The 14057-nt window shown below is 43.3% G+C and overlaps 2 long non-coding RNA genes across 6 annotated transcripts in view; one reads left to right on the plus strand and one right to left on the minus strand.

Annotated features, from left to right (window-relative positions):
* Positions 1-14057, minus strand: part of LOC105474485 (uncharacterized) — a 67983-nt gene that overhangs the window by 35504 nt on the left and 18422 nt on the right. For 4 of the 5 annotated variants that reach the window (XR_011623797.1, XR_011623796.1, XR_011623799.1 and 1 more), the window contains exon 4: positions 8091-8242. This is a non-coding gene — a long non-coding RNA (uncharacterized lncRNA). The remainder of the gene's footprint in view (positions 1-8090; positions 8243-14057) is intronic. The other variant, XR_011623800.1, reaches the window with a different exon arrangement.
* LOC139363425 (uncharacterized) overlaps positions 1-14057 on the plus strand; it is a 42968-nt gene that overhangs the window by 25658 nt on the left and 3253 nt on the right. The window contains exon 2 of the long non-coding RNA XR_011623803.1: positions 10844-10916. This is a non-coding gene — a long non-coding RNA (uncharacterized lncRNA). The remainder of the gene's footprint in view (positions 1-10843; positions 10917-14057) is intronic.

Genomic DNA, 14057 nt, shown 5'->3' on the forward strand with positions numbered 1-14057 from the left:
TGGTTATGTCAATTCCCTGGCCAGTAGTGGAGATTACTCATGCCAAACCTGTCCACGTGGTATTTATTTGTTCCTTGCTCTCTGCCCACAACGTAATGTACGTTGGTTTCATCAAAAGGAAAGACTAAGGCCTTGGAGCAGGGCCCACTTGGCAGGATGTAATATGAAGAGCAGTGGGTTACAAGTGTCATTTTGCAAGATATGCCCTAATGCAGAGGCTTGGGAACAGTGGAGGCAGCCATGAACGCTCCGGGGGTGGCTGAGATGGCCTCTCTTGTTGTTCTTAACAACAGGTGTTGGCAGACTTCCAACAACGCTGCCAAGGAGTCTATTCTGTCTAGAATTTAAAGGGAGAGGACAGGGTGGTGTCCACAGGAGGTGAGGGGCAGCAGCTGTCCAGAGCTTACAGCTTTCTCCATACTCAATGCCATTGTAATTTAAGTGGCTCAACTAAGGCCTGTCCAAAAAGGCCCGCATAGGAACACCCGGCACCTCCTGAAACACAGAACATGGAGATTCATGAGCAGGATGTAGGGTAGACTCCCTGCAAAGAGTCATGCATGACCATTTATTTTCTGCTGGGTAGAAATGTCCCTTTCAGTTTGGAAATGGGGACTGAGAGCCAGAATTTGGGAACCGAAGCCCTCATAGACCTTACTCCATTCCCGACACGCAGCCAAACCATGATTTGACCCCCAACACAGAGGGCTGCTTAACTTTCTAGTTCTTGACCAGAGTTGAGAAGTTCAGCACATTTGGCAAACAATGTAATTCATGCTGATGTAGCCAAATTAATCCTCTTTTAGGTTAGCAGATGTCCAAGTTTTCTTTGTTTTACATACTAGTAGATTTGGGCTGGGCGCGGTGGCTCACGCTTGTAATCTCAGCACTTTTGGAGGCTGAGGTGGGCAGATCACGAGATCAAGACCGTCCTGGCCAATATGGTAATACCTCTTCTCTACTAAAAATACAAAAATTAGCTGGGCGTGGTGGCGTGCGCTTGTAGTCCCAGTTACTCGGGAAGCTGAGGCAGGAGAATCGCTTGAACCCAGGAAGCAGAAAAACTAGCAGATTTGGGAACACAGTAAAGTAAAAACTCAAGATTCTAGATCCATTTTAACAAATTAATTTATTCATTTATTTATTTTTGAGACGGAGTCTCACTCTTGTCACCCAGGCTGGAGTGCAATGGCACCATATCAGCTCACTGCAACCTCTGCACCCCGGGTTCAAGCGATTCTCCCACCTCAGCCTCCCTAGTGGCTGGGATTATAAGTGCCTACCACCACACCTGGCTAATTTGTTTTTTTTGTTTTTTTGGGGTTTTTTTTGACACTGAGTCTTACTTTGTTGCCCAGACTGGAGTGCAATGGCACGATCTTGACTCACTGCAACCTCTGCACCCTAGGTTCAAGCAATTCTCCCACCTCAGCCTCCTGAGTAGCTAAGATTACAGGCGCCCGCCACCATGCCCGGCCAATTTTTGTATTTTTAGTAGAGACGGTGTTTCACTATGTTGGCCAGGCTGGTCTCGAACTCTTGACCTCAAGTGATTAGCCCACCTTGGCCTCCCAAAGTGTTGAGATTACAGTACAAGCATGAGCCACTGCTCCCAGCCTTAATTTTTATATCTAAAAACTTTTTTTTTTTTTTTTTTCATAGAGACAGTGTCTTGCTTTGTTGCCCAGGCTAGTCTCAAACTCCTGGGCTCAAGCTATCTGCCTGCCTCTGCCTCCCAAAGTGCTGGGATTACAGGCATGAGCCACCATGCCCAGATTGCCTAGCACTGTTTTTATATAAATAGTTCGTTTATTTGGAACAGCTTGCTGCATAGGTAGATTAAAGCTGTCTCCAAGTCACCCCATGGTGCCACTGCTACCACCCATGACCAGGCATGAAAATAAATGTGTGGAAAGCACTTGAAATCAAAGGTTGTGCTGGGCACGGTGGCTCATGCCTGTAATCTCAGCACTTTGGAAGGCCAAGGTGGATGGATCACTAGAGACCCGCCTGGGCAACATGGTGAAATCCCGTCTATTAAAAATACAAAACTTAGCTGGGCATGGTGGCACATGCCTGTAATCCCAGCTACACTGGAGGCTGAGGCAGGAGAATCTCTTGAGCTTGGGAGGCAGAAGGTGCGGTGAGCCGAGATTGTGTCACTGCCCTCCAGCCTGGGTGACAGAGAGCCACTCTGCTTAAAGAAAAAAAAAAATTAAATATACAATTTTAAAAAATTAAAAAATTAAATTAAAGGTTGTGGCAGACTGCAGTTACCACCAGCATTTTCTGAAGAGTCAAGAAGCGATATAGCAGAAGTTGAGACTACAAGGAAAGCGAGGAAAGTTAAGAAGAAAGAGGACAAACTTGCCAAAAGCAAATCTACATTTAAGGGCACTGATTCCCTCTCTACTGGTTCTGGGGAGATTGGCTAAAGAAACCCTGTTGTTAAAAAGGTTTTTCTCGGAGGAGAGTGCAATATGCAGCCATGACTCCAGTGACCCAACTTCACGTTCTAAGACCTTCACTAGAAGGTCTTAGAAGGTTCCATTTATGTAACCCTATGAACATTTCTTTTTTTTTTTTTTTTTTTTTTTGAGACAGAGTCTCACTCTGTCGCCCAGGCTGGAGTGCAGCCGCACGATCTCCCGAGTAGCTGGGACTACATGTGCGTGCCACCATCCCTGGCTAATTTTTTGTGTTTTTAGTAAAGACGGGGTTTCACCATGTTAGCCAGGATGGTCTTGATCTCCTGACCTCGTGATCCGCCCACTTCGGCCTCCCAAACTGCTGGGATTATAGGCGTGAGCCATTGCACTCCGGCCTCCTAAGAACATTTCTTAATAGTGACTCTCCTGATCTATCCATTAGGTCCAATGACCCAGACTACCTCACAGGGTTGTTGTGCGGTTCAAATGAGATAAGGATGTGAGTGTATAATAGGTGCTTTGATTTAGTTTGGTATTTTAATTTCAGTTTAACTAAAAGCTTCTGAGCTTGGAATTTCCGATAAAAAGTTTAGGGAAACAGACAATAATTTCAAATCCAGCTTACTCCTTTCTGACCTCCACTTCTTCTTCCCAACATATATCCCTGTCTAGAAAGTCCCTATAAGTTCTCTCTTATAATACAAACGCCCCTGGGGAAAAGACAAGAGCTGACATATTTCCAGATAACACCTTAATCGTCCATATATGCTTCAGTTAAGGACTGGGATGGCGTATGAGTTGGGCCCTTGAGAAGGAAGGGAGGACCCCCTGGAGGCTTAAACTCTATAAAGAGATACAGAAAGCTGATGGCAGACTAAGTAGAAAGCAAACTTGGTCAACTTCCCAATTTTTCTGAGGGAAAAACCTGACAGAACAGGGCCATGTTTCAACAATTTTGTTGTATGTGCCAATTCCTATCTAAAGGGTTAGAATTGTTTGTTTTCCTCTCTTGTAAGATATACATAATTTATACATGTAAATGTCTAAATTATTTTTAGGCTGGACATGGTGGCTCACCCCTGTAATCCCAGCACTCAGGGAGACTGAGACAGAAGGATCCCTTGAGCCCAGGAGTTTGAGACCAGCCTGGGCAATGTAGGGAGACCCCGTTTCTATAAAAAATACAAAAATTAGCCCAGCATGATAGAGTGCACCTGTAATCCCAACTACTTGGGAGGCTAAGGTGGGAGGATAGCTTGAGCCCAGGAAGTTGAGGCTGCAGTGAGCCAAGATCATGCCACTATGCTCCAGCCTGGATGGACAGTATGAAACTCTATCTCAAAATAATAAATAAATAAAAATGTTTTAAAAATCAAAATCCAAAAGAAAAAAAAAAGAAAGTAAGAAAGAAAAAAAAAAAAAAAAGAAAGCAAAGCAAGGATGGATGATAATAGTCCCTCCCTGAAACTAACTCCCTCCTTGCTCAGGAATCAAAACCTCATTTTGTAAGACTAATGAAAGGTTGCAAGAATAGGATTATGGGAGGGGCCTGAACTCTGCCAAAATATGGGCATAGTTTCTACGAGCCCTTACTGCTCACGGGTCATGTGGCCAGAAGTCACAAGATTTGTGACTTTCCCAATTGCTCCTACAGATAACATCACTATTGTAGAGCCTAAGAGTTTGTTTGTTTGTTTTTTTTTTTTTGAGATGTTTTTCAGACTGAACCTATCCAGAATTGTGATTCATGACTCACCAGATCCTGTGGCCCCCACTATCCAGGGGTACACTTAGCACATGAGGACACCTGTGATTCCGCCACCTATGAGTTCATCCCCAACCAGTCAGCAATACCCATTCCCTAACCCCCTGCCCATCAAATTGTCTGGGAGACTGATTTGAGTGATAACTCCAATTCTCTTGTGTGGGCCAGCCACATATCAATCAAACTCTTTCTCTACTGCAATGCCATGGTCTCAGTGGATTGATTTTGTCTGTACACTGGGGCAGGAAGAACCCATCAGGCAATTACAATAGTATTTTGATGAACTGCTTTTCTTAGTTTTAATATAGTCCAATCTATCAATTATTCTTTTTATACTTGGTATTTTTTGTGTCCTGTTTAAGAAAACTTTGGCCTATTCTCACTTTGGTTTTTTTTTTTTTTTTTTTTTTGAGACGGAGTTTCACTCTTGTTGCCCAGGCTGGAGTGCAATGGCACAATCTTGGCTCACCGCAACCTCTGCCTCCCAGGTTCAAGCAATTCTCCTGCCTTAGCCTCCTGAGTAGCTGGGATTACAGGCTTGGGCCACCGTGCCTGGCTAATTTTGTATTTTTAGTAAAGACGAGATTTCTCCATGTTGATCAGGCTGGTCTTGAACTCCCAACCTCAGGTGATCCACCCACCTTGGCCTCCCAAAGTGCTGGGATTATAGGCATGAGCCACCATGCCCAGCCTATTCTCACTTTTTTAAAAATATAAAATTATTATTTTCCAAGGTAAATTGTACTTTGGTGGACTGAGGTGAAAGAATTGCTTGAAGCCAGGGCAACATAGTGAGACAAAAAAATAGTCTCTACAAAAAATTTTAAAAATTAGTCAGATGTGGCGGCATGGGCCTCTGATCCTAGCTACTTGGAAGGCTGAATTGGCAGGATCACTTGAGTCTGGTGGTTGAGGCTGCAGTGAGCCATGATCATGCCACTGCATTCCAGCCTGGGTGACAGAGGGGAAAAAAAAAAACAACCAAAACCAAAACCAAAAACAAAAATTGTAAAAAATGTAGGGCCTGGCCTGGTGCCTCAATACCTATAATCCCAGCACTTTGGTAGGCTGAGGTGGGAGGATCACCTGATCCCAGATGTTTGAGACCTGCCTGGGTAACACAGTGAGATCTTATCTCTTCTTAAAAAAAAAAAAAACTTATAGACTTATAGATTATCAAAAAGAAGAAAAATAATCACCTATAATGCAGCATCCAGAGACAGAAGCTTTATAAACATTTTGGTGCATGTTCTATTATTTATAAATGTTTATATACATACTTTTTTTTTCTCAAAAAAAACATGACCTCTAATCCCCAGCACTTTGGGAGGCCAAGTTGGGAGGATCACTTGAGGCCAGAAGTCCAAGAACATCCTGGGTAACAAAGCGAGAGCCTGTGTCTCCAAAAATAAAAATGGAAAATTAGCCAGGTACTGTGGTGCACACTTGTGGTCCAAGCTACTAAGGAGGCTGAAATGGGAAGACTGCTGAAACATAGGAATTAGTGGCTGCAGTAAGTTGTGATCACACCACTGCACTCCAGTCTAGTAGACAGAACAAGACTCTGTCTCTTAAAAAGAAAAAAAAAAAGGATGAAACTATCCTTGCTTTTAGTAAACTTTTTATTTATTTTTTATTTATTTTTTATTTTTTTATTTTTTAATTTTTATTTCTATTTTTTTTTGAGATGGAGTCTCGCTCTGCCGCCCAGGCTGGAGTACGGTGGCTGGATCTCAGCTCACTGCAAGCTCCGCCTCCCGGGTTTACACCATTCTCCTGCCTCAGCCTCCTGAGTAGCTGGGGACTACGGGTGCTCGCCACCTCGCCTGGCTAGTTTGGTTTTTTTTTTTTTTTTTTTTTTGTATTTTAGTAGAGACACGGTTTCACCATGTTAGCCAGGATGGTCTCGATCTCCTGACCTCGTGATCTGCCCATCTCGGCCTCTTTTATTTTTCATTTAATTTAAAAATTTTTTCATTTAGAGACAGTCTCACTTTGTCACCCAGGCTGGAATGCAGTGGCGTGATCTTGGCTCACTGCAACCTCTGCCTCCCAGGTTAGCAATTCTCCTGCCTCAGCCTCCCAAGGAGCTGGGTCTACAGGTACCTGCCACCGCATCCGGCTAATTTTTGTATCTTTAGTAGAGAGGGGGTTTTGCCACGTTGGCCAGGTTGGTCTCGAACTCCTGACCTCAGGTGATCTGCCATCCTTGGCCTCCCAAAGTGCTAGGATTATAGGCGTAAATCTCTGCGCCCAGCCAAATTTTTTTTTTTTTTTTTTTTTTTAAATAATAGACACAGTCTCACTATATTGCCCAGGCTGGTCTCGAACTCTTGGGCTCAAGTGATCCTCCCAACTCAGCCTTCCAAAGTGTTGGGATTATAAGCATGAGCCACTGCACCTGGCCTAGTTAATTGTTTAAAATTAACATTTTATTTAAAAATACTTATCTTCATAAATTTTAATGGTTGTATAATACTCCATTATAGGGATATACCAAAAGTATCAGGCCAGGTGCTGTGGCTCACGCCTGTAATCCCAGCACTTTGGGAAGCCAAGGTGGGTGGATCACCTGAGGTCAGAAGTTCAATACCAGCCTGGCCAACATGGCAAAACCTCGTCTCTACTAAAAAATGCAAAAAATTAGCCGGGCATGGTGGTGGCATGTGCCTGTAATCCTAGCTACTCGGGAGGCTGAGGCAGGAGAATCACTTGAACCCAGGAGGCAGAGGTTGCAGTGAGCCAAGATCGCACAACTGCACTCCAGACTGGGCAACAGAGAGAGACTCCATCTCAAAACAAAACAAAACAAAAACAAAAACCCAGAAGTGTCCTTTTTAACTAGTAAATTTTACATAGTAAAATGGAAGCAAACAACATCAGTAACACTAAATGGAACTCTTTAGGAGTTTCCTTTGATTGAGGATCATTTGAGAAATCCACCAAGCCACTTGTATATAGTGTCAGAATTTTAGGCTCAGGTATACTTCTGATTCCACAGCCATGGGAAAGTCACCTAATGTCGCTCTACCCTGGAATTCTCCATGTTAGATAAGAGGTCTCAGAGCAAATAAACACTGAGGTTTGCTCCAGCTCTGAATGTCTGAGGATTCACCCATAACTGAGGCTGTTGCAATGTGTCTTTTCCTTCCGTAGTGTTTTTGCTGACTCACTTGTGACCCAAATGCTCCATCAGGTCAGAGGAAACATGTATACATAAGAAAAACCCTTGGGAAACTCAGTGGCAAGGTAATCATGTCCTTGGAGCAGAATAAGTGCAAGGGATAAACAACACAGCTTTGCTTAAAACCAGCTGCCCTTGTGTGACCTGAAGGGGCTTCCCTAGAGAGGAGCTAAGAAGTGAAACTTTGCTTTTCGTCAGAAGAAAAGTGATTTGAAGAATTAAGGACTTTCAGGAAGGAAAATCACTGCTATGTTTAACTCTCAAAAGTTGAGGAGGCCAGACGTGGTGGCTCATGCCTGTGATGCCAACAATTTGGGATGCCAAGGTGAGAGGATCGTTTGAAGTCAGGAGTTCAAGACCAGCCTGGGACACATAGTGAGACATTGTCTCTATTAAAAAAAACGAAAAACAAAAAAAACGGCGGCGGGGGTGGTGGTGGGGGAAGAATCTCAAATTTAAAAAGATGCCATAAAAGGTACAAGGGTAAGGCATTGCAAAGACCATTATTAAGGGTGTTGAGGGCTGGCACAGTGGCTCATGCCTGTAATTCCACTTTGGGAGGCAGATCGCTTGAGCCTAGGAGTTTCAGCCCACAGTGAGCTGTGATCGCGCCACTGCACTCTAACATGGACGGTGGAGTGAGACTCCATTTTGGGAAAAAAAAAAAAAAAAAGGAGTTGAGCAGAGGAAATACTAGGTGAACTCCACTCACTCAGAAATGTCACCTTGAATTACCAGGATGATAGTCGAGGGTCTGATTTGGAAAGCGAAGGTCAGAAATCTGAATTTTGGTTGGTATTTATTTGCTCACCACATTGCTGTGGACAAATCACCTCTTTGAGTCTGTGTCTCCATCTGTACCATCTGTAAAATGAAAAAAATGATAGTATCACATAAGCTTGTCGAGATAATTATGGAGATAAGCGGCTTGAGGCAAGTAAAGTTCTTAGCCAGTCCTGGCATGTGGTAAGCACTCAGGTTTTTTTCTTTTGCAGTTAAAAACATTGAGGCCAGGCGTGGTGGCTCACGCCTGTAATCCCAACACTTTGGGAGTTCGAGGTGGGAGGACTGCTTGAGCCTAGAGTTCAAGACCAGCCTGGGCAACACAGAGAGACCCTTGTCTCTAAAAAATAAATAAATAAAAATTATTTTAAAATGAAAATAAAATATCGAGATAAAATTCATAATCCAGGCCAGGCGTGGTGGCTCACGCCTGTAATCCCAGCACTTTGGGAGGCTGAGGTGGGCGGATCACAAGGTCAGGAGATCAAGACCATCCTGGCCAACATGGCAAAACCCCGTCTCTATTAAAAGTACAAAAATTAGCTGGGCGTGGTGGTGCGTGCCTGTAATCCTAGCTACTCGAGAGGCTGAGGCAGCAGAATTGCTTGAACCAGGGAGTCGGAGGTTGCAGTGAGCCAAGATTGTACCACTGCGGTCCAGCCTGGTGACAGAGTGAGACCCTGTCTCAAAAAACAAAACAAAACAAAAAAATACTCCGTAAAATTTATCCTTTGAAACTGTACAACGTAGTGATTTTTCATATATTCACAAGACTATGCAACCATCACCACTAACTCACTCCAGAACTACCCAATTTTCATCACCCCAGAAAGAGACCCTGTGCCCATTAACAGTCATTCTTCATTACCTTTGTTACCCCTAACCCCTGGCAACTACTAATCTACTTTCTATCTTCATGAATTTCCCTATTCTGTATGTTTAATATAAATGGAATCTACAATATGTGGTCTTTTGTGATGGGCATCTTCCATTACCATTGAATACTGGATATCGTTGTTGTAGTTATTCCTATTTCCTATACATTATTTAAAAAAAAAAATAGAGGCCAGGCGCAGTGGCTCACGCCTGTAATCCCAGCACTTTGGGAGGGCGAGGTGGGCAAATTCCGAGGTCATTAGCTGCGAGTAGTGGCAGGTGCCTATAATCCCAGCTACTCAGGAGGCTGAGGCAGGAGAATTATTGAACTGGGGAGGCAGGGGTTGCAATGAGCCGAAATTGCGCCATTGCACTCCAGCCTGGGTGACAGACAGAGACTCCATCTCGAAATAAATAAATTAATTAAAATTACTTTACTTTTGTTGTTGTTGTTGTTGTTGTTGAGATGGTCTTACTCTGTCGCCCAGGCTGGAGTGCAGTGGTACGGTCTTGGCTCACTGCAGCCTCGACCTCCCTGGCTCCAGCAATCCTTCCATCTCAGCCTCCTGAGTAGCTGGGACTACAGAGATGGGTGCCGCCACACCTTGCTAATTTTTATATTTTTGGTAGTGACAGGGTTTTGCCATGCTGCAGAGGTTGGTCTTGAACTCCTGGGTTCAAGCCATCCACCTGCCTCGGCCTCCCAAAGTGCTGGGATTATAGGCATGAACCACCGTGCCTGGCCCCAACAAATCAAATAGCATAAACTTCAAATGATATAATAGATAAAAAACCTCCTTGCAAGGAAGAAATTGCTACAGAAATGTAAGAATTAATTTACCCGGCCGGGCGCGGTGGCTCAAGCCTGTAATCCCAGCACTTTGGGAGGCTGAGACGGGCGGATCACAAGGTCAGGAGATCGAGACCATCCTGGCTAACACGGTGAAACCCCGTCTCTACTAAAAAGTACAAAAAACTAGCCGGGCGAGGTGGCGGGCGCCTGTAGTCCCAGCTACTCCGGAGGCTGAGGCAGGAGAATGGCGTGAACCCGGGAGGCGGAGCTTGCAGTGAGCTGAGACCCGGCCACTGCACTCCAGCCTGGGCGACAGAGCGAGACTCCGTCTCAAAAAAAAAAAAAAAAAAAAAAAAAGAATTAATTTACCCATTGGGGAATTCACTCTTTTGTGGGACTGGAGAGGTGCCCGCAGGAACTCTCCAGAGGGAAGATAAAATCATAAAATTCAGAAATACGACAGGACTGAAAATATCCTATTATTCAAAAATAGATTACCCATTTAAAAAATGTTCAGTTGACTTTTCTCCAAAAGCTTTTTACTTGCTGGACTAAGTTCTCTTTGTCATGAGACCTGCCACTACCCTGTCCAAGTCTATGGTTTCCCCTAAACCTTGGAGCCCTGCTGGCTCTGGATGTGAAACACAGAGTCAGAGCCATGGAGGATCATAAAAGAAGGACACCAGCCTCTCCCTTAGGCCCAGCCACCAACAGTGGTCTTTGACGCGCCCCAAAGACACACGCTGAATCCACCAATAGATCTTCCGGAGGCAGAGATTACATTTGATTTCTAGTCTTAATTTTGCTCTTTTGTAATATAGAAAGAACAGAGTTAATTTTTATCTTGTGTGTGGGTTATGACTCATTGGGGATTTGCCCATGCAAATGGTCCTGCCTAAATGTAGATAACAATTTAACAACAATCATAACCCTCAGGATTATTAGCTCAGACTCTAAATGAAAAACTCTCTTCATTCACGGAAGTAATTATTCTCCTCTGCATTGACTTCCAGAGAATTTCGCAAAGCCTTGAGAAGAGTCTTCTCAGTTTGCTGTTTGATTTATCCTTCTCATCACAAGTCACAGGTATGTATGACTCTCAGAAACAAAAGAAGGTTAGGAAAGATTGTTGAACTGCCTTTTTGTCATACAGCCTGTGTGATGCTAGACAATTTTATCTCCCTGCTCAGTACTGCCCTCCTCTTATATTCTTAAAATTTTGAAATATTTGAAGAGGTAGTAGGATATGGTTGTTAAGAGATGAGACTCTTGTTCTGGGAGTTACCAGAGAGAAAAAGAAATAAAGTTAATAAGTAGAAGATTTTTAAAAATAAACAAGAGAAAAATTATTATTGTTATTGTTATTATCGTAGAGACAGGGTCTCACCATGTTGCCCAGGCTGGTCTCAAACTCTTGAGCTCAGTGATCCACCTGCCTCAGCCTCCCAAAGTGCTGGCATTACAGGCATGAGCCACTGCACCCAGCCCAAAAAGATAAAAATTAAAAAAAAAAAAAAAAAAAAATCAGACTCTGAAGCCAGACCATCTTCAAATCCCAGGATCACCACTTATTAGATTTGTGACATTGAGCAAGTTTCTAATCTCTGTACTTCAGTTTTCTCATCTGTAAAACAGACATAATCATAGTAACCATAGGGTTGTAGGGTTGTTGAAATGATTACATTAGTTAATACACGTAAAGAATCTTAACAGTGCCAGTCACATAGTAAGCGTTTTCTGCTTATATACGTATGTATACATATACATATACATATACGTATGTATGAATAATAATATAACAAAATCTGAGTCTTTACACATAAATCCTAACATTAAGCCATATGTGCTTTAGCTATTTTTTAAATAACTAAAATATGGCCAGGTATGGTGGCTCATGCCTGTAATCCCAGCACTTGGGAGGCCAAGGTGGGTGGATCACCTGTAATCCCAGCACTTGGGAGGCCAAGGTGGGTGGATCACCTGAGGTCAAGAATTCAAGACCAGCCTGGTCAACATGATGAAACCCTGTCTCTACTAAAAATACAAAAATTAGCCAGGCTTTGGTGGTGGATGCCTGTAATCCCAGCTACTCTGGAGGCTGAGGCAGGAAAACTGCTTGAACCTGGGAGGCAGAGGTTGCATTGCAGTGAACCAAAATTGCGCCATTGCACTCCAGCCCGTGTGACAGAGCAAGACTCTGTCTCAAAAAAAAAGAAAAGAAAAAAAAAAGAACTAAAATATTACAGAAACAGTTACACCCTACTAGTATCCCTCTTCTATTACATTTCTTCTTTTTCTTTCCTGAGATAACCATTATCCTGAATATTGATTATCCTGAATGTATGATTTATTATGAATCTATTATTTATCTTTTTTTTGAGACAGAGACAAAGTAGTGTCATGAGTGTGTACATATGTCCAAACTCATCAGAGTGTACATAATGAATATATGCAGGCTTTTGTGTATCAGTTACACCTCCATAAAGCTATTAAAAAATAATGGTATCGCCACTGCACTCCAGCCTAGTGACAGAGCGAGACTCTACTTCAAAAAAAAAAAAGGTATCATATTGAGGGATCCTTTTGCCACCACTCTTTTCATTCAACTTTATAGTATTTACTCATGTTGCCACATGTAGCTACTTCAGCCAATTTAATTGGTGTAGATGTTTCATTCATGACTATATCACAATTTATCTTCCTTGACTATATCACATTTTCTGTACTATTGGGCATTTAGACTGCTTCCTATTGTTTGCTCTCATAAGCATTGTTGCAGTGTACATGTTTTTAATTTAAAATAAAATTTTTTTTGAGACAGGGTCTTGCCCTGTCACCCAGGCTGGAGTGTAGTGGTACAACCACAGCTCACTGCAGCCTGAACCTCCTGGGCTCAAACAATCACCCTACCTCAGCCTCCTGAGTAGTTGGGACTACAGGTGCATACTACTATGCCTGGCTAATTTTTTTATTTTTTATTTTTTTGTAGAGGGGGGTCTCATTATGTTACCCAGGCTGGTCTCAAACTCCTGGGCTCAAATCATCTTCCAGCCTTAGCTTCCCAAAGTTCTGGCATTATAAGGGTGAGCCACCACACCTAGCTGCAATATACATTTTTTTTTTTTTTTTTTTGAGATGGAGTCTCACTCTGTCGCCCAGGCTGGAGTGCAGTGGTGTGATCTCGGCTCACTGCAAGCTCTGCCTCCCAGGTTCACGCCATTCTCCTGCCTCAGCCTCCCAAGTAGCTGGGACTACAGGTGCCACCACGCCAGGCTAACTTTTTTGTATTTTTAGTAGAGACGGGGATTTCACCGTGTTAGCCAGGATGGTCTCGATCTCCTGACCTTGTGATCTGCCCTCCTCGGCCTCCCAAAGTGCAGGGATTACAGGCGTGAGCCACCGCGCCTGGCCTGCAATACACATTCTTATATGTCTTCTTGGGTACACGTGTGAGAGTTTTCTAGAGCATATACCTAGAAATAGAATTGCTGGGATGTAGGGGAAAACACCTCTTCTACTTTCCTAGATACTGCCAAATTGTGGCTGTGCTCAGTGGTTGTCCCAATTTTCACTTTCCCAGTAGAAAATGAGCAGTTCTCTGTCTCTCCACTGTTAGCAATACCCATTAATGTTGTCAATTTCTTTGTATGTCAAAGGGAAATCAATATTTATGGTTGTACTTCCTAAAGGTCTTCTATAAACAAATGGAATATCTTGTGAGATGTTGTTGCCCCCCCCCACCACTATGTGTTAGACGTCATGCTAAGTGCTTTACATACATTCTCTTATTTAAGTCTCATTTTTTTTTCTTTTTTCTGTCCGAGATGGAGTCTTATTCTATCTCCCAGGCTGGAGTGCAATGGCGTGATCTTGGCTCACTGCTACCTCTGCCTCCTGGGTTCAAGCAATTCTTCTGCCTCAGCCTCCTGAGTAGCGGGGATTATAGGCACATGCCACCATGCCTGGCTAATTTTTGTATTTTTAGTAGAGATGGGGTTTCACCATGTTGGCCAGGCTGGTTGTGAACTCCTGACCTCAAATGATCCGCCTACCTCAGCCTCCCTAAGTGCTAGGATTACAGGCATGAGCCACCACGCCCAGCCTAAGTCTCATGTTAACTATAGAAGGCAGGTATTAGGAAACAAGACTTAAAAGGGGTAATTAATTTATCTGATGTCACATGACTGGTAGGTGACAGGGAAGGATTTGAACTCAAGTCTATTAGAC

The sequence above is a fragment of the Macaca nemestrina genome, chromosome 5 (genome assembly GCF_043159975.1).
Source record: "Macaca nemestrina isolate mMacNem1 chromosome 5, mMacNem.hap1, whole genome shotgun sequence".
Taxonomy (NCBI): domain Eukaryota; kingdom Metazoa; phylum Chordata; class Mammalia; order Primates; family Cercopithecidae; genus Macaca; species Macaca nemestrina.